Consider the following 19708-nt stretch of genomic DNA (forward strand, 5'->3'; position numbering starts at 1 on the left):
ATCCGACAGACAACAGATCTTCATCTCCAACATATCCAACAGACAACATATCCCATCCCCAACAGTTCCAACAGACGACATATCTTCATCTCTAACATACAGTCACACCAAATATAACCCATATCCAATATATCCCCATGTGCACGGTTCCTTCACAGCAATCACATCATCATACCAAACGCTAGAAGGACCCCGATACCATTACCGTATTTCCTTTGTTTTCAGGACACGCCATCCTCAACAGTGAAGAATGGGATTTTATTTCATTTTGGTAGCGGGATCGTGAATCTTATAGTTAGAGGCCATGATGGATTATTTGTAGCCACATGTTTTACACAGACCAGAAGGGAAAAAATACCTACGTATGAATGAGCTTACATGAATAGAACACGTTTGCAAAATAATGAAGGTGCGTTTAGCGTAATTAAATATGAATGGAGGGTTATAGCCACGACACAGGCCTTGACCATGGCACTTTCAGAAGATACGTCAGAACTGTTGATGTTAGGTCTGTGTTGTGTAGTGATGGATGCAAACTGAAGCAACAAGAACAGTTTCGTGAAGAGCTCCTTTAAAATAAGGTTTTGTATTGTGAGCACATTGTTTCTTCTGTTATAATGTGGACGATTGCGAATATAGGATATATTATTCTTCAAATCCATATATCACTCCCATCCCCCTTCACGTTAAAACGGTGGCTAAGGCGTTTGTAAAACTACAAACTGGAATAAAATTATTGTGAAATTATAATTTGTTATATCAATAAACAGAAGGATATTTCAAGGCATAAAAATCCACATATAACACACGTGCTACTTTCAAAGCTTAAAAAGGTTCAATGGTCGCAAATAGATAAAACTGCCCATATAGCACATATTCTGATGGAATGAATGGACATATTTTTAGGCAATGTTTCCATATTATATCGGAAGACTCCGGAGATGGGCACTGCACAATCTCCACATGTACGACACCGAACCCAGGACTTTAGAGTGACGAACAAACCATGCGGACAGCGAGTGGGTGAGTTTAGTTTTACGCGGCTGTCCGCAATAATCCAGTTATATGGTGGCGGCCATGCTGGCACAAGCGCCAACCGAAAATGTGTCATTCCAAAAACGACTTGTCGTCGAACTGTCAATGGTGATTCTTCAGACATTTCTCACAATCTTTTATACTTTGGTTTCAAATATTTCAGTTTGGTTCGCCATCGAAATATATCTAATGATCTTCCACAAAATCTAAATGTAAACGCTAGTGGACGCCCAGTCTCAATTATCTGTCGATTCTAGATAATATATATTATAATGATTCTAGATAATGTTTGAACGCCAGAGTTTCGCTTTGTGGCAAAGCCTTAGTTTCGCTGTGAGAAGCGTATGTTTTGCAAACTACCAATTTCTACATTTCCTTTGCATTGATGTACATTAAAATACATTCAATTTGTAAAATAAGATCCATGACAAAAGCTCATAATTCTTTATAAAATATAAAATACATTTTCTTTTGACGTACATAAATGGAGATGTTTTTGACAGGGGTGGTAAAATAAGCGAGGGGCTTTTGGGCAGAAGGCTTTTGTGCCAACGGGGGCTTTGTTCTGTGGGGCCTTTGGCCGGTTCACATATAAACGGATCATTGAAAAGCTTTAATGACGCCAGGTGTTTGTAAAATGGGTAAAATGGATCGACAGGCTGATGATTTGTTGAACTCACTGAAGAGGATGCTGAAACTGAGAGATCAATTGTAACACTTAAGTACAATAACGTAAACACTCAACATAACGTCGAACACTGTTGTGTCGAAGGAATACATGGTGTTCGAGGCTGAAAAAACCAAAACATATACGAGGATTAAGCATTGGTTACATCGTGATAACCGCAAGGCCAACTCATCAAAGACTGACAAAACGTGGATTCACTGTACTGTTCAAGGCTCAAAGTGTTTATATAATTACGTTCCACATGAAATATTCTTAATCTCTATCTGATTCCACATATCTTTAATAACATTAATTTCAGGCTTTATTAATCTTATTATTGGATATGGTCGGATCTGAATTTCAGTAAAAACTGGAAAATGGTCACTACCTAACGCATCTTCCTAGTATACATCCCAGTTACACTAACTAGCTATTGGTGATGATGTCACTGATAGGTCTAAGGGAGATAAGTGCATTTGCCAAGATCCATGCGTGTCATTTTACTATCGTTTAAGAGGACAAGATCATTTTTATTATTGGATATTTACATATCCACGCAACTAGAACATGCTGAAGACGCTGGGTTTTTTCCCTGGATCATTGGATGTTAATCTCAACGGCACAACGTATTATCAATCTCATCTCCCTGGGATCATACAACTCTTGCAGCCACTATGCGCACTACTTCATGCGACTTTCTCATCCTGACGAGGTACCTATTCTAAAGCTGGGTGGACTGGGACACATAGCCACAGTGCTCTGTTCAAGTTTACTGCACGTTGTACCCGCATCTAGGTCCTTTACACGTGTTCATGTGTCCAGTCTGGCCATTTACTAACGGATTCGTGGGTTCTTTTAAGAGCAAAGGATTGTGTACTGTACACTGGGGTGTGTGGCAACAATGAAAACGTCCTCATACAAAACTGACTCCAGGTTTATACACATTTGGGCTCACGGCACCTCAAGCCGGCTGGATCACTAGCCACACACACGCACGCACGCGCGCACGCGCGCGCACGCACACACGCACACGCACACACGCACGCCTGAAAAGATATGGAATGAATTGTCTTACACTAGCAGACAGTATTTCTATCCCAGAATATCTCAGTTACAGTGAAACGAGATATCATAAACGTGCCACATGATGGAGTTTGGTCTATTATCTCCCTTAGACTACTTCCTGTTGTCGAATTATTTTATGAACGCATCAATTGGTCTCAAATTCATGATTGCGTCTACTTTTACAACTTGAACTTGCAAGGGTAAGTTGATGAGCTCCAGATATTGGCACACACACAAGATCTTGTCGATATTATCATATTTTACTGACACATTTCTCGCCTTCATGATTAGAGAGTTGCGTTTGGCAGGATGGGATTCTTTTCGGCTTTGAGGTCAACCCCACATGAGGTATAGGTTTCAATGACAATAAATTTATGTTAGGGCAACGTTACGGGTAGACAGAGTTTTATTTCAGCCATTTCATTATATATTTACATGAGCACCACCCGTAAAGGTCCTGGGGTAGAATAGGCCTTCAGCAACCTACGCTTGCCATAAAAGGTGACTGTGCTTGTCGTAGGAGGCGACTAATGGGATCGGGTGGTCAGGATCGTTGAATTGGTTGACACATGTCATCGGTTCCCAATTACGCAGATCGATGCTCATGTTGTTGATCACTGGATTGTGTGATCCAGACTCGATTATTTACAGACCGCCGCCATAATATTGCTGAGTGCGATGTAAAACTAAACTCACTCACACTCACAGGAGCGCCGTTCAACAAGCGCTAAAATAACCATGACAATGGATGGGCATTGCAAGTTACAGCGAGTGAGTGAGTGAGTTAGAATTTTTACGTCTCATCGGCAATATTACAGCCATATAGCGATGGAAATACACGTTACAGACATCGGTAGTTCTTTTCGTCATTATACTTTTGAACATCAAAGTACGTTCGTTTGAGTCCGGACTATAGAATATCCGATGATTAATATTGTGAACAACAGTCCACGCGTTCGGAATATCATGATGTTCAATCAACAAAGTCTCCGAACCTGACCATCGGGATCTGTTAGTCACCTCTATAGGGGCTAGGGACCTACAAAATATTAGCTAAATTCTGGCGTTCCAACTTAAAATAGACATCGAACCAGGTCGCCATAACAATAATCCGGGAGAAGAAAGATTACGCAAGAGATGCGATCATGTCATCGAAGAAAAAAACTATTTGCAGAATTCGAGGTTTCGTCTAAAGTTATACGTATTATAACTAAAAAGAATTAAGGTATGCTGAATATCTATTTCGTGTGTACAAATGTAGTCTTTGCCAGTGGTCTTATGCTGGCTGTCTGTCTGTCTGTCTGTCTGTCTGTCTGTCTGTCTGTCTGTCTGTCTGTCTGGTACTCTAATCCGAAGATCCAGCACACGTAAGTGATCAAGCGATATAAAAAGTTATCCTGCTTCACTGTAGCATGCTCCGATAATACGTTCTGTTTAATCCCTGGGTCATATTGATTACAAACCATGACTTGTCAATGCCGTGTCCGTGTCTGGAAACTATTCAAACTTTGCTTTGTTTGCGTTTTCAATCACGACAAACAAATAAATGTTAACCCACTCACCCAGGTATATGACAAAAGCAATTTTTTTGTGTTTGTGTATACATCAAACAACTGTCCTATGTTAACTTATCTCTCTATATTATTTCAAAATAATTTTGTGATATGGAATACTCTGTTTAACAATGATTGTTGTTATTTATTTGTTATTTTCTCATATTTGCTCGTCCTTCCATTGAATCCCGGAGCTGTGTTTAAATAGGTTTATGCTTATCTGTTCACTGGAAATAAATATGTTTAAATCACTCTCCTAAAAGAAACAGAGTACGAAGTATATATAACTAAACGTTCAAAGCGACATTAAAGAAACTTCAATCAGTTGTGTAAGTCCAGTAATCGGGTGCAGCCAGACCCGGTATTTAATACATAATTATTCTACAACTCAAAACTTGAAACTGTACTTATATTATTTATACACTCGTGACCATCCACATGTCTTTGTTAACTATTTCAGTAGTAAATCGTAGGAACAATAACTGTAGGTCTTGCTGTTTTCTTCAATAATCCCCAGACTCTACGAAGTGATTGAACTGTGTTATCATTTGGCCAAATACACTCCTTTTTATATCGTGGCCCACACGACCCGATCCAGCACATTGAGATACATATGTTAAGTGGTATCAACGTGTCTGAATCTGTCCGAGTAATGAAGACAAACAACTAACTTGTGGGCGTTTATGCTCTGTGTTTTGTGTTCTGCTCCAGAAATAACAGCCTAAATCCTGGTGATAAGGCCCACGTTGTACCTGGGACGCTGGTGGGTCTGAGGTCAGGCGTACCCGTCAACCTGGGTCACTGGGCACATTATCCTCGCAGCAATACCGTACACACATACACACACTCCTAACCCACATACACACTCCTCACACACATACACACAGACCTCACACATACACACACTCCTAACACATACACACACACCTCGCACACATATACACACTCCTAACCCACATACACACTCCTCACACTCCACATACAAACTTGTAAGAATGCTATGCACAATCCTCGCATACATACACACACGACCACACAAACACAAGCTCGCATTAATATCATACACACATTCCTCACACACACATACACACATGACCACACACACAAACACAAACTTGTCTGAATGCCATACACATACCTCACACGCACACACACCAAACACATATATATGTGCACACAAGCAAAACACACATACAAACACATGCATATTGAGTATTAACGGAGCGCACACATACATCAAATAGAAACCAGCACAAATACCATACACACATTCCTCACACACATACACACACTCCTGACACACGACCACACACATACATGCAAATTTGTATTAATGCCATACACGCACACACATACCTTACACGAATACACATGAAACACATACATGTGCGTACACAAGCAAAACACACATGCGAACACATGCACAAGCATTCACACAGAACACGTATAGACACATCACGCACACAAACAGAAACCCGAACAAACACCATACACACACTCCTCACACTGACACACTATTCAAAATGGACAGATGCACACAGCACATCGAAATAACATACAGTTACACAATACACACACACACATACACACATACACACATACACACACAAACGGAACATATGCATCCAAAAACACGTACATATATAACATAACCAATAAGCATGTAAACACTCACAGACAGCATTCGACAGACACACATGAATATATCAAACACACACAAACATATAAGAATACACACCTATACACACGCACGCACGCACGCACGCACGCACGCACACACACACACGCCACGCACACACTCACGTCTTTGGAGTTGAACGTAAAGGTAAAGCAATGATTCGGAATCAGAATTAAGATTGAAATTCGACATGTAGCTGTTTTACTATGTTACATCGCTGACTGCATTGTACATGTGTCCTGTGACACATATATATTGTGCAATGGACCCGAAGGAGCGGTGTCAAGTGGAAAAATAAACTCGATAAACACGCTATGAAAGACAAGGTTATGACAAGGGGTGATTTCTGACGCGCAAATTCTCATATCTTAAATCAGAAAAACAGAATACATCAAACATGAACGCTAAATTTTAACACAAAACCCCCTGCACATTAACCGTGTGTTGACAAATGCAAGAAATAAAGCATGGTCTGCAGACGTTGTTTTTTTTAAATGTAATCGAACTTCCTTGTACACCCCGATTCACGTCGACTGGAGCTGATAGTACAGTCCGACTTGAGCCGATAGTACAGTCTACCTACCTCTTGTACACTTAAAAACACATCGAACCAAATCAACAGCGCTTTAACATGTTAACCCGATCAATACCCTATTGGCAAGTGATCAATTATATTCAAGTGGCTCTCTCTGTCACAATGGCTACTTTCGTTGTAGGCACAGTTGTTAAAGAGGCTAAAGAGCCCACTTCTACACTAAGGTGTTGGGTAGCTCTGGAAAACACGTAATGCACTTGTATGCCACTAAGAAAGAGTCAAGAGGAGAGACGATCTACCCTGTCAAATAAAGTAAGGATGCATTCTTCTCTGCTTGTTTGTTTTACATTATTTGCGCTTTAAAATAAGATGTAGTTAATGGTTTGCTTACAGACACATGTATGTCAATATCACGGGCGGTACATGCAATTGCATTAAAGCTATATTAGGGAACCTATCATCGATATTGTTGATGAAGGTCAGAGAAAGAGTGTATATTTCAATATACTTTGTATATAAAAACTACCTCATTAAAAGTCCTCATTAATACGAAATCTCTGCTAAAAGCTGCGTGAACATTTCCGGGTATGTGATGAGTATGTGTTTATAGTTTACAACTAACAGGGAACATGATGGATAAATAACATCCTAAGCAGTATAAAGAAGATTAGTTCTACATGGACACAAGCTGGGTTTGAGTTTTGGAATGAATGAATGAATGAATGGAGATGAGTCTTACGCTGGGTTATACCAAGATACTTCAGTTTAGCTTTGTAGCAAGCCCAAACCAACCTTTGGTTATACCCAAAAGTATAGGAGAGTCAATCTTAGAAGCAGAATCAGTACGAACCTGTATCCGAACCACGATTACAGGATCTTGGCACGCCAAAGGGTCGTTACACGACTTACCACAATGCCAGGTTGTCAATTTCATCCATTTAACTCCAGTTATTTCATAATGTTGTTTTCTTTATGTATCCACAAAGTCAAAATACGCACAAACTTCAAACATTTCATATATTAATTAATTTGACTTTCACACCGTCGTGAGTGGGTTTCGTTTTAGCTAATGCCAACAATATCACGGCGGGCGGTTCTCCAGTAGTCAACACACACACACAAACACACACACACACACACACACGCACGCACGCACGCACGCACACACACACACACCTCTGGATATAGCCTTGGTCTTCTTCAATAATGCAAGAGACTATCCAGATGTCAGACAGATTCCATTCAACGCATATGTCAAAATGGCGGAAGGGCGCCATTCTGCACAATGAGCTGCTACTAAAGGACAGAACGAACTCGCCCACCTTGATAGCCGAATCTCTGGCATATCATGAAGATGTGTTTGGGTGTGTTTTTTTTAGACACAGGCACTTCCGTTTACAACAACAAGAACCTCTTTTTTCCACTTAAACAAGAGGTCGCCAGCCCCCTGCAATTCTTCTCTACATGATATTTGCTGTGTGAGACACTCGTCATTATCACTAGTGTCAATGTGTTGTCAGTTTAAAAATATATGTTAGTTTTATACACATCCTTGTCATCTGTAATCTAAATGTGAAGAGTGTAACTTCATTCATTCATTCATTCATTCATTCATTCATACATTTAGATATTCAGTCATTTATCATTTCTCCTTTACTGCATTCATCCATTCAATCATTCAACATCCTCCCTTGACCCCATTCATTTAATTCATTCATTCATTCAGCTATTCAATAATTCCCTCTCAATCATCCCTCTCTGTCTCCTTGACATTCATTCATTCATTCAATCATCAAACAATTCCTCCTTGACTCATTCAATCATTCATTCAACAACCCCTCCACTTCATTCATTCAACCATCCAATAATTCCTCCTTAACTCATTCGGTCATTCATTCAACCATCCGTCCTTGACTGTTTATTCATTCAATTTTTCATTCATTCATTCATCTCATAGAACTCCCTATAGTGTTGCCTATATATTTAATATGTTATCTGTAAACCACCACTCCACTGTAATGAACCGAACAAGTTGTCTGTAAATCGTGCCAATGATGTTACACTGTTCACTGTACAAGCTTCTGACATTAATCATTTTCTTTCAAATCATACAACCACCTACTGCTATAAGCATACCACATATTGTGTATATGTGTATATACGCAATGAAATGAGTGTTCCAGTTAAATACAATTGTACGACCAAAGAAGAGGGAGCATGTGCTTTATCTGCAGTGTGTATCCTCGACTGCGGTATCTTATCGAAATTAAGACTTGAATCCGACGTTTTGAAATATCTTTGAAAGAAATCGTGATTCTTAGTTCAGGATTTCCGTCGCTTCCCCCCGCAGAGTAAAAAAAGTATTTTATCAGCTTCCTGGTAACCCTCTCTTAAGAAAATTAATCTGAACTAACGCCAGTGTAAGTGAACGTTCAGACATCCCTGTGAACGTGTATGTATGTAATGAACGTATGTGCCGTTGAATTGTAACATCAGAGGCTTGTTTGTTAATGTCTGAATTACGTCAAAGCTGGATTTACTTGTTTGTTTTCACGTGACGACCCCAGTGTCAAGATACGGATAATACCGTCCTCCTTCACGAAGATTGCGTCCTGGGGATTGTAAACAAAACAATCTTCAGATATCACGTCTTTGAATGGCATTTAGAAGTGATAGACATAAGAGAGCGATTTTTGGGATGTCAACTTCTTCAGTATGGGTTTGGCGGAACAGAACGTTTTGGAGCAATTTTTTCTCCTTCATCAGGAGGACAGTTTTTTGAATGTTGAGGTCTCTGCTATGAGGAACGTAACGTTTTATGTCCTTACTCCTTCACCAGGAATGCAGTTTCATGAATGTTGAGGTCTCTGCTATGAGGAACGTAACGTTTTATGTCCTTACTCCTTCACCAGGAGAATAGTTTCATGAATGTTCAGGTCTGTGCTATGAGGAACGTAACGTTTTATATCCTTACTCCTTTATCAGGAAGAGGATTTTGTGGGTGATATCTTCTTTGCTGTGAGGAACCACACTTTGGAATCTCTTCATCCATGGGATATAAGGTTCCGTCAAACTCACAATCGGTATCCGGTTTTATAATTAACGATGTCACAGATATGTGAGTGCAGTCATGAGTGAATCCATTGAATGTGATAAAACAACAACAATAACAAAAGATTTTCCAGTAACCTTGTGATTCACTTGGAAAGAATTCAAATAAAAGTCGTTTTAGTCACAATTGCGGACATGTGTTGACTACCGAGCTCTTAACAAATCAATACAACGATATCACTGAAATACATTTATGGACGGTCCTTCCAAAACCTGTAATCAACCCAATCGAAAAATGTCACATGCCAACGGCCGACATGATAAATGATTTTATCTAAAAAGGATTCAGACTACCTACATTTTAGCACACGAATGAACTTAACTTGAATTCTGAGTACGAGTTAAAACCGTAACCTTTTTACTGATACAAAACTGAAGGGTACAACACATAAATCTGCAATATTTTTAATGTCCCTTTGGATTATGATCCACGCTGAATAACATTTGTCGAATTTCATACGGAGTCAAGATCAAAAAAGGTTAATCCCTCTATAAAGCAAATGGTATAAAAGATTTAACTGACGCAAAAAGTACATTAACTTTATCATTATTGACATTTACTTTCTCTTTGCTAAATCTAATAACAAACATCTTTACTTGCACCGTAGCCATCTGGGCTTACTCCTCAGTGCACTTGTATGTAATCACACTCTACTTCAGTATTAAAATAAATCTTCTAAAGAGGGTAGATGCAAAAAAGTCATGAAACATACAGCTGTTTCAATAGGAGGACTTAACCTGAAATTTAATCTGGTATAGCTCTCCTATAACGATGCCATTGTTCCATCACGAAAAGGCCGTTTATGTATAAAGTGTTTACCAAAGTTAAGATATGTTTGAAGCATTACATAGCAGGATACAGAATCAGTTGCAGTATAGCAGATCTGAAATTCGATACATAGTCAGAAATTAAATCCATTCTTTTGTATAATGGCTCGGTAAGCATAAAGCCATTAAAGGTACTTTACAAAAGGCAAAAAATTGCTGACCATGGCGTTTAGCAGCGCCCACACACTCACTCATTCACTCCCCCTTTGTATGCAAGCACGGTGACGACGGAGACTTCAAAACTGTAACAGTGCAATTGTATCGTATTATTATGATAATTGTCATACATTATTGGTGGTATTTTGTTAAAGTGGCCCCGCCCAAGTGCCAAGGCAGCGTAAATACGCATATTGTGTTTTTCCTGTACTATTATTCAATAACATTAAGTATGATTAAAACGCTATGATCGTCACTTTGTATCGCTCTGCAATTCGTTCATGTACGATAGTGAATTATTGCATTGTATTGCACAGCAATAATTGACAAGAGGACGAGCTCAAGTCTCATAAAGATTGTAGAAACTAGTGTTTTCCTTGAGGGGGTGGAAGCACGCGTGCCTTCTTGTGGTTTATGACAGACCTTTGTCTCCATGCAGGTTTTGAAAAGAGGCATTAGTGTCGAATGTTGTGGTAACAGGCGTCAGTCATCTTGAAAGTTGAGGCGATTGTTTTCTGGAATGTTGAAGAAGGAGCGTTTGTCTAGAATGTTGTAAAGAGGGACGTTTGTCTTCTAGAATGTTGTAAAGAGGGACGTTTGTCTTCTAGAATGTTGTAAAGAGGGGCGTTGTGCCTTCCAGAATGTTGTAAAGAGGGACGTTTATCTTCTAGAATGTTGTAAAAAGGGGCGTTTAAAAGGGGCGTTTGTCTGCTAGACTGTTGTAACAAAAAGCGTTTGTTTTCTGGGATGTTGCAAAAAAAGGGCGTTGTCTTCTAGAATGTTGCAAAAAAGGACGGTTGTCTCCAACACTGTTGTAAAAACGGATGTTTGCTTCAAGAATGTTGCTAAAAGAGGCGTTTGTCTTCTAAACTGTTGTAAAGGAGGCGTTTGTCTTCTTGGGGGTTTCTAAATAGGTTAACTTGTGTTCTCTTGATGGTTGTGGAAACAGACGTTTGACTCCGTACAGTTTGTAGAAAGATTCGAACATCTCGTCTGTCACAGAAAGGACAAGACACTGCCTGCAATATGTGGACAGAAGCAACTTACCATTAAAGTAGCTATCTCCGTGTAAAGAAATAGTGTGCTTTCTCAATATAGACTTAGCTTGGAATACCCGGAATCATTCTGATCACGTTTATATAACAAAAGGGACAACACAAACAATGAGCACGTTACTCTCTTAACCTGACCTGCTTGACGAAGCAGCATCTGCGCACTGAAAGAATAAACGAGCTGAAATCCATTAACCCATAGTTCCACACCTTCAAAATTGCATGAGTGAGCTACAAAAGTTATTGAAACTAATCAGCATTTGTTAGATTAATGGTCGGAACTAAAGAGAAAAGAAATGTTCCTAGGGGAGTAGCTAGCGTTTTTGAAAAAGCCCAAGTTTACACATGACATTTGCTAAACATTCGTCGTCGTTGTTGTCAAGTTGTGCCAATACCAACGAACACGTTCTCAGAACAACAGTTGGTTATCCCTGTAAGAATCATACTAACTCCAATATTCTTTCATAACAAAGCATTGCCAACACAGTGACCATGAACAGTAAGCATGTTTCTCTACACATAATACATATGAAAGGTGTGTTTTTTTCCAGTGATTTCCACTTCAGCGAAAAAGCATGCTTTACTCCATTCCTTAGTCTGCAGGTCTTTAAGTGGAAATCCTAAACCAATCAGGCTCACACGAAAGAACTGGGTTGCTACGTGCCAGGGCCCAGATTTTCGAAGCTCTCTTACCGCTAAGATAGTCGCAAGTGCCATACATTAACATACGACTATCTTAGCGGTGAGAGAGCTTCGAAAATCTATGCCCTGATTTCCAAGTGTAAATATTGATGACTATGATATCAATCTTCGTCTTGGGTTACTACATTACAATTACCGATAAGATCGCCATGACCTACCGCCTAGGTACCTACCGTCTGCCACAACCAGTTGACCACCCGTTGTGCAGGAATTCATGGAAGTCAATGGAATGCCACTCGCTGAAGGAACATCTGGGCCTCATCTACATAAACACACTTACATATACATAAAAAATGCACGTGCATGCACGCAAAGGACAATGGCGCGGTGTAGACAAGTTCGTGAGTGTGTGTGTGTGTACGTGTGTGTGTGTTCGTGTGTGTGTGTACGTGTACGTGTGTGTGTGTGTGTGTGTGTTTTCATGCGTGGAACACGCTGCGATATTGACATTTTTTAATTCATCGAAACAATACTATCTCTCTGAAGTCGTCACTCAAAGCAAAACAACATGACTTGCCATGTCACCAGAGCAGTCATATTCACTTGGCGCATCTCGCTGGAAAATTAACAGCTTGGACAGTTCGAAACAGTGTTCAACACAGTTCGAAGTACTTTAGTAGCAGAACCGTACGCAACATTCGATACGACCGCTACAGCTTACATGACACTGCCAGGCACGCTGTGTGGGATGTAGACTGAATGTCAGGTTCAGGATGTGTTAGTTTAGTTTTCCAGTATTCCAGGCTCGGTGGTCTGTAAGTAATCGAGTCTGGACCAGACAATAAAGTGATCAACAGTGTAAGTATCGATCTACCCAACAGGGAATCGATGACATGTGTCAACCAAATTAGCAAGCCTGGTCACCCGATCCGTTAGTCGCCTCTTCCGACAAACATTGGTTACTGAAGATCAGTCCCATCTTCTCACGTCTGAGATTCAGAAGACAAGATTAGTACAGTATACCGTTCAACGTATTATACCTAGTCCGAACGCATAATCATGTTATAATGCATGTGATGCTGATTTTTTTATGCATTACAACGGCAGGCAGTTCACTTATACCTCCTCCCAACAGAACATGTCTGGGTGAAATGGAACCACACCTACGACAGGATCAAACCAAGCCTTAACGCTATCGTAATGTTCAGTAAGAACAAGCATGTTTATTTGTTTGTTTGGGTTTTTTTTCTTATTGTCAATGAATGTGCCTTCATAAAATATTAAACAAACGACAAAATATTATATTTCTATTTCAATAACATCCCATTTACAATTTACGCCACTTCACATTAAGCACAGATAGTTCTGCTACATCTACATCTATGCAAACACACGAACAGGATTTCATCGAAGAAAATATCACTCAGATCACTCAGTAAAGAAACAACTAATTGACGTTGGGCGGATTGTCCTGAGAAATTTAATTGAAACTGAATATTAATGTTGTTTTTTTTTCAACTATGCATGTTTTTTGCATGCGATTTCTACTTTTTTTCAACATCCTAAGTAGATATACGTTTTCCTGAAATAATACGCATTTTTCAAAGTCACTGTTTACATTTTGATGACAAGCACGTGGAGCATCAGGTACTAACAGTGACAGGTATGAACTTGTGAAATGTTTTAATCATTTTTCCAATAAGTGTTTAACAGTGGTAAGCCAGCGGGTGGACTACCCGACCCCAATATCCGACGCAGGGCACTGTGACAATATAAAAGTAAAGACTTCTTGTAGTAAGAACGATGAGAAGTAAGTATTCCTACCTTGAAAAAATTCCGTGGGCACACGTTGTGAAGTATGTTTGTACAACGTTTGCTGATTTCAAGAACGTGTCGATATACATTGCATTAACATAACCGTAACATGCCACGGAATAACTGATATGTCGATAATTAGACGAAAACATAGATTATTTGAAACCAAACATGTGCCGACATTGACTTCGATATCAGCAAGCATTAATCATTGTGCATGAATTATCGGCGGATCAATAGGGGTATGTGACAGGTGTACGTGTTTGTGAGTGTGTGTGGGTGCGTGCGTTCGCGCGTGCGTTTACATCACGAGAACTGTAAATGGATCACAGTGATGATTGCTAAAGGATGACAGTACTAGGTGATGAAAACCACAAGCAATGATAAAGATTAGTTGCGAAGATGAAGAAAACCAAGTTCTGTGGATAGTAAACTTATATATATATATATATATATATATATATATATATATATATATATATATATATATATATATATATATATATATATATATATATATATATATATATATATATATATATATATATGAGCGCGACGTTTCGGTGCTTGATTGAATGAGTGACTTTAGTTTTACGCCGTGTTCAGCAATATTCCAGCTATATGGCGGCGGTCTGTAAATAATCGAGTTTGGGCCACACAATCAAGTGATCAACACCTTGAGCATCGATTCGCACAATTGGAAATTGATGACATATGTCAACCAACTCAACGAACCGGACCACCCGATCCCGTTAGTCGCCTCTTACGACATGCATAGTCGCCTTTTATGGCAAGCATGGGTTACTGAAGGCCTATTCTAAACCGGGTCTTCACGGGTCGCTTGATAACAGTGTTAGTAATTACACCGAAAGGTCACACTCATTGCAATGAAGGAGTTGGCTATGCATAGAACCTGGTGTTCTTTAATCTGTATTTTCGACTCATTAACCATGTTTTCAACTGTATTAGTGTCATGGGTGGTTCAGTCATGTATACCTTCCAGTTCAAACCCAGATCGGTGCCTATGATGAATGGTTTGTCGGCCAGCATTGTGTTCTCAGCCATCAAAGTAGCAAATGTCTCCGAGATGTGTCACTTGGCGTTCTATGAGTGATTGAGTTAGTTTAGTTGTACACCCCACTCAACAATATTCCAGCTATATGGTGGCAGTTGAACTAACTGAAATAGTGTTGAATATGGGGATTTAAACCCTGGGATTCAAACCCTAGTTTTTGGTTGGACTAAGTACAGGTGTATCACTGGAGGGAAAATGGCAAAACCCCAGAGCAATGGACCGATTTATCTCCTTCGATAAGATTTTACAGATTAGCCGAAGTTAGATAATTCATTTGACAGAGTGAGTGAGTGTGGTCTAACGCCGCTTTCAGCAATATTGCAGCGATATCACGGCGTGGGACACCAGAAATAGGCTTCACACATTGTACCCATGTGGGGAATCGAACCCGGGTCCCCGGCGTGACGAGCGAACGCTTTAACCACTAAGCTACCCCACCGTCAATTTACGAAATGAATGAAAATGTCTACGAAAGGCTTTATCAGAAATAGAGGAATGGACTCATAGTTCGCTTTATTGTTAACATTGCAGCTGTATTTCCATGAACTGAAACGGCTGACAATCCCAAATGAGTTAGGAGCGGTGGGGTACCCTAGTGGTTAAAGCGTGGTTGCTCATCACGTGGAAAACCCTGGTTCAATTTCAACATGGGTACAATGGGTGAAGCCCATTTCTGGTATCCACCGCCGTGATATTGCTGAAATATTGCTAATAGCGGCATAACACCACACTCATTCTGTAAAGCATGGATCAATCAAGTTCTATCCTTTGTTTGCAAGTTCATTTTGCGTACCTCCTAAAACCGAAGCCGTGCTTATCTTGATTTATGCTACCTCTCCTTATCAGAGCACAAAGTGCAGTCCAAGATCACGTTGGTCGTCTAATTTTCCTATCATGAAATCAATCAGGAAAACTGAAATTATTTTCTGTTATCACATTATAAGCCTATTTCGATTAACGTGCTTTAGGGGGAGGTCATAAATATTTAATAAATCCACAAGCTTTACGCACTGTCATTAGGGCAATTTATAACATGCTCACCCAATAAAAACCATCTTGGCATTTGCTCTTTGAGTTCGTGTCAGCTTCTTGTGGAAAATATTATGCAGGGAGTCATTATCTGCAACAACAGAAAACGAAGTTTGGGGGTTAAAATTATTGAGGTGCCTGGAGTGGCTTTGAAGAGGAATATACTGAACAGCAAAAGAAGCGCAACACTGGCTTTTTGTCAAGTTCTGAAATAGAAGGCATAAACATTAACACTTACTTTTATGAGCTCACTTTTTTCGAAACTTAGATTCTTTTGCTGTTCGGTATACGTTATTTTGCTTAAGCGAGATAAACGGAATCGTCTCAACAAGCAATCGGACAATCAGATCTGTGCTTAACAAAGTTAGGTCACCATATCTACCAAGGAATTTCAATTCATGGGGTTGTTTGAAACGTAAACTCTGATATCTGAAGAGAACGTTAACAATGGGCCATTGATTTTTCGAAGATCCTTAAGTTTATTACCTGTTGGGTTCGGGTTAAATAAAATAATACGGTTTGACCTCTGCAAACCAATGGGATCAAGGATGGTACCGTACACATACGTGGTTATTCTATTTGACTCGCAACTAAATATAATTTGGTTGAGTACGCAACCTCTTTAAAGAGAATTTAAAATTTTCGAGGACAATAATACGGAGTGACGTGAGGACATGACGACGAGATGTCCACCTATTAATAGCTTTTGGTACCATCTTTGGGTAAGACAGACTCGTATCAAACCAATAACAGTCCAACCTCCAGGAAGGCGATCTATCCATATTACCATCGAGGCGGTCGCATATTGATTCATATCAGTTCTTCTCGTAAAGTCTCATCTTTTCACGTCTTATCACGTCACGTCTTTTCACGTATCATTACGTCAGGTATCCTCAGATGTAAAGTGGCGTAAAGCACTCACTCACAAACTCACTGAAATGAAATTTATATAGGTATGCTAATTCGTACCCCATCACTCACGCTCATCCCATCACTCACTCTCACCCCATCACCCACTCATCCCATCACTCACTCCATCACTCACCCAATCACTCACTCTCAATCACTCACTCTCACCCTATCAGTCACTCACTCACCCCATCACTCACTCACTCACCCCATCACTCACTCTCACCCGTCACCCACTCACTCTCACCCCATCACTCACTCTCAACCCACCACTCACTCCATCACTCACCCCATCACTCACTCTCAATCACTCACTCTCACCCATCACTCACTCCGACCACACCACTCACTCTCACCCCATCACCCACTCACTCACCCCATCACTCACTCACTCACCCCATCACTCACTCTCACCCCATCACCCACTCACCCACTCACTCACCCCATCACTCACTCTCACCCCACCACTCACTCTCACCCAACACTCACTCTCACCCCATCACTCACTCTCACCCCATCACTCACTCCATCACTCACCCCATTACTCACTCCATCACTCATCCCATCACTCACTCCATCACTCACACCATCACTCACTCTCACCCCATCACTCACTCTCACCCCATCACTCACTCCATCACTCACCCCATCACTCACTCCATCACTCATCCCATCACTCACTCCATCACTCACACCATCACTCACTCTCACCCCATCACTCACTCTCACCCCATCAGCCACTCACCCCATCACTCACTCCATCACTCACCCCATCACTCACTCTCACCCCATCACTCACTCTCACCCCATCTCTCACCCCATCACTCATCCCATCACTCACTCCATCACCCACTCACTCCATCACTCACTCACCCCATCACTCAGTCTTCAGATGTAATATTGTAGTAGCAAGCACACAATTCACAATCGTTAATAATGACAACAGTTCCTCTTATCCACGTGATGGGTTAGCACAAGGGATACTGAAGACTGGAAGATACAACGTGTGCCCTGTCTAGAGATTGCTGGAAAAATGCTAATACATATCAGTTACCTGTCCCGTTTACTTATACGGTACCGTTCTTCTCTGCGTTGTGTAACCAGGAACAACGATTTGAGCAAACTGGACTTTCAGCACAAAAACATTTAGTCTCGTGAAGGCACTTCGCACTTGAGATAAGAATAAGTGGTTTGTCGTTGACTTGTCACAACATCAAGATCCTACACCCTCGCTGTAATACTTTACTTTTCTTCAACAATGCCTTAGGTTATAATATGTATGGTGTTAATTTTCTTTGAGGGTGCCTAAAGCACCGAACACTTGCCACCTATCTTTGTGAAGTACATTTTTCTGTGTTTTTGTTCACTTTCGAAATAATTTCAGTACCATGGTGTTTATTTGTTTTGTGAACAATTATCACGTGTATCCCATTCAGCGTCAAACATGCATATCGATTTAAACAGAGTAGGGCTTTTAGGCGATTCTGTTCTGCTGCACAGTTCTCTTGGGTTCAAATGAGGAACATGAATGATGAAATAACACGACATTGGGATAAGTGCATAAACCATACATGGTCCGGAAACCTCCTTACCCAGCAAGATCTGAAATCTAATATTATCACTCACAGAAAAAGTTGTTCAAGAAACTATCACGTAACATTGTTCCATTTTCACTCTTCACACCGATGGGTGACAAACAGCTAGTGGAACAGCACTGTCACGTCCTGTAGGGGCTATGCTAAGATGCCTCTGAAGTGTGCGCAAGCGCTGTTCCACCAGCCGTTTGTCACCCCTCGGTGTGAAGAGTGAAAATGGAACAATGTTACATGATAGTTTCTTGAACAATTATTCCCGTGGTCGGTCATGAAGAGTCTGATTTCAGATCCTGTTGGGTAGGGAGATTCAGGATCATGTGTGTCATTTATGTTTGGTGCACTTATCCCTTATGCGAGTTATTTAATCACACATAGTTCTCCTGTGAACCCAATCGGACTGTAAGGGGCTACACGATAGAGGGATAACGCCATAATGACGTTATAGAAACGTCACCAAACTGTTGAAAGATACCTGCATGTGTTCATATTTGTAGATTTAATTTCAGTGGAGTGAGTGAGTGAGTGATATTGAAATTAGAGTCAATTCGGCAATATTTCAACCACAAGGTGATCGATTTCTTTTGAAGTCAACTGATATCAACAGATGTAATTCGTTTCTCCTGTCATGCCAGATTTATTACTCCATATGCCAATGTTTGTGGTACTTCACAGATATCATATACACGACTTGTTGATTAGGGGCTGCCGTACCTATAACCCGACAATATGCAACAGACCCCGACCTCAGTAGGCTCAATACTGTTATAAATAATTCTTTTTTTGACCAATGCGTCTGGGTTTTTTTTTTCATAAAACCTTTCGTTGCTGATCGTTAATCTCCAGATAGGGAAGTCGTATGTATAAAGCGAATCAATTATTTAATACGCATTTGTGCACAGTTACTTTTTACTGGGACAATATTAACTTAGCGTATAATGTCGCCATACGACTCATTACTTATCC

This window comes from Haliotis asinina, chromosome 11, assembly GCF_037392515.1.
Source record: "Haliotis asinina isolate JCU_RB_2024 chromosome 11, JCU_Hal_asi_v2, whole genome shotgun sequence".
NCBI lineage: Eukaryota > Metazoa > Mollusca > Gastropoda > Lepetellida > Haliotidae > Haliotis > Haliotis asinina.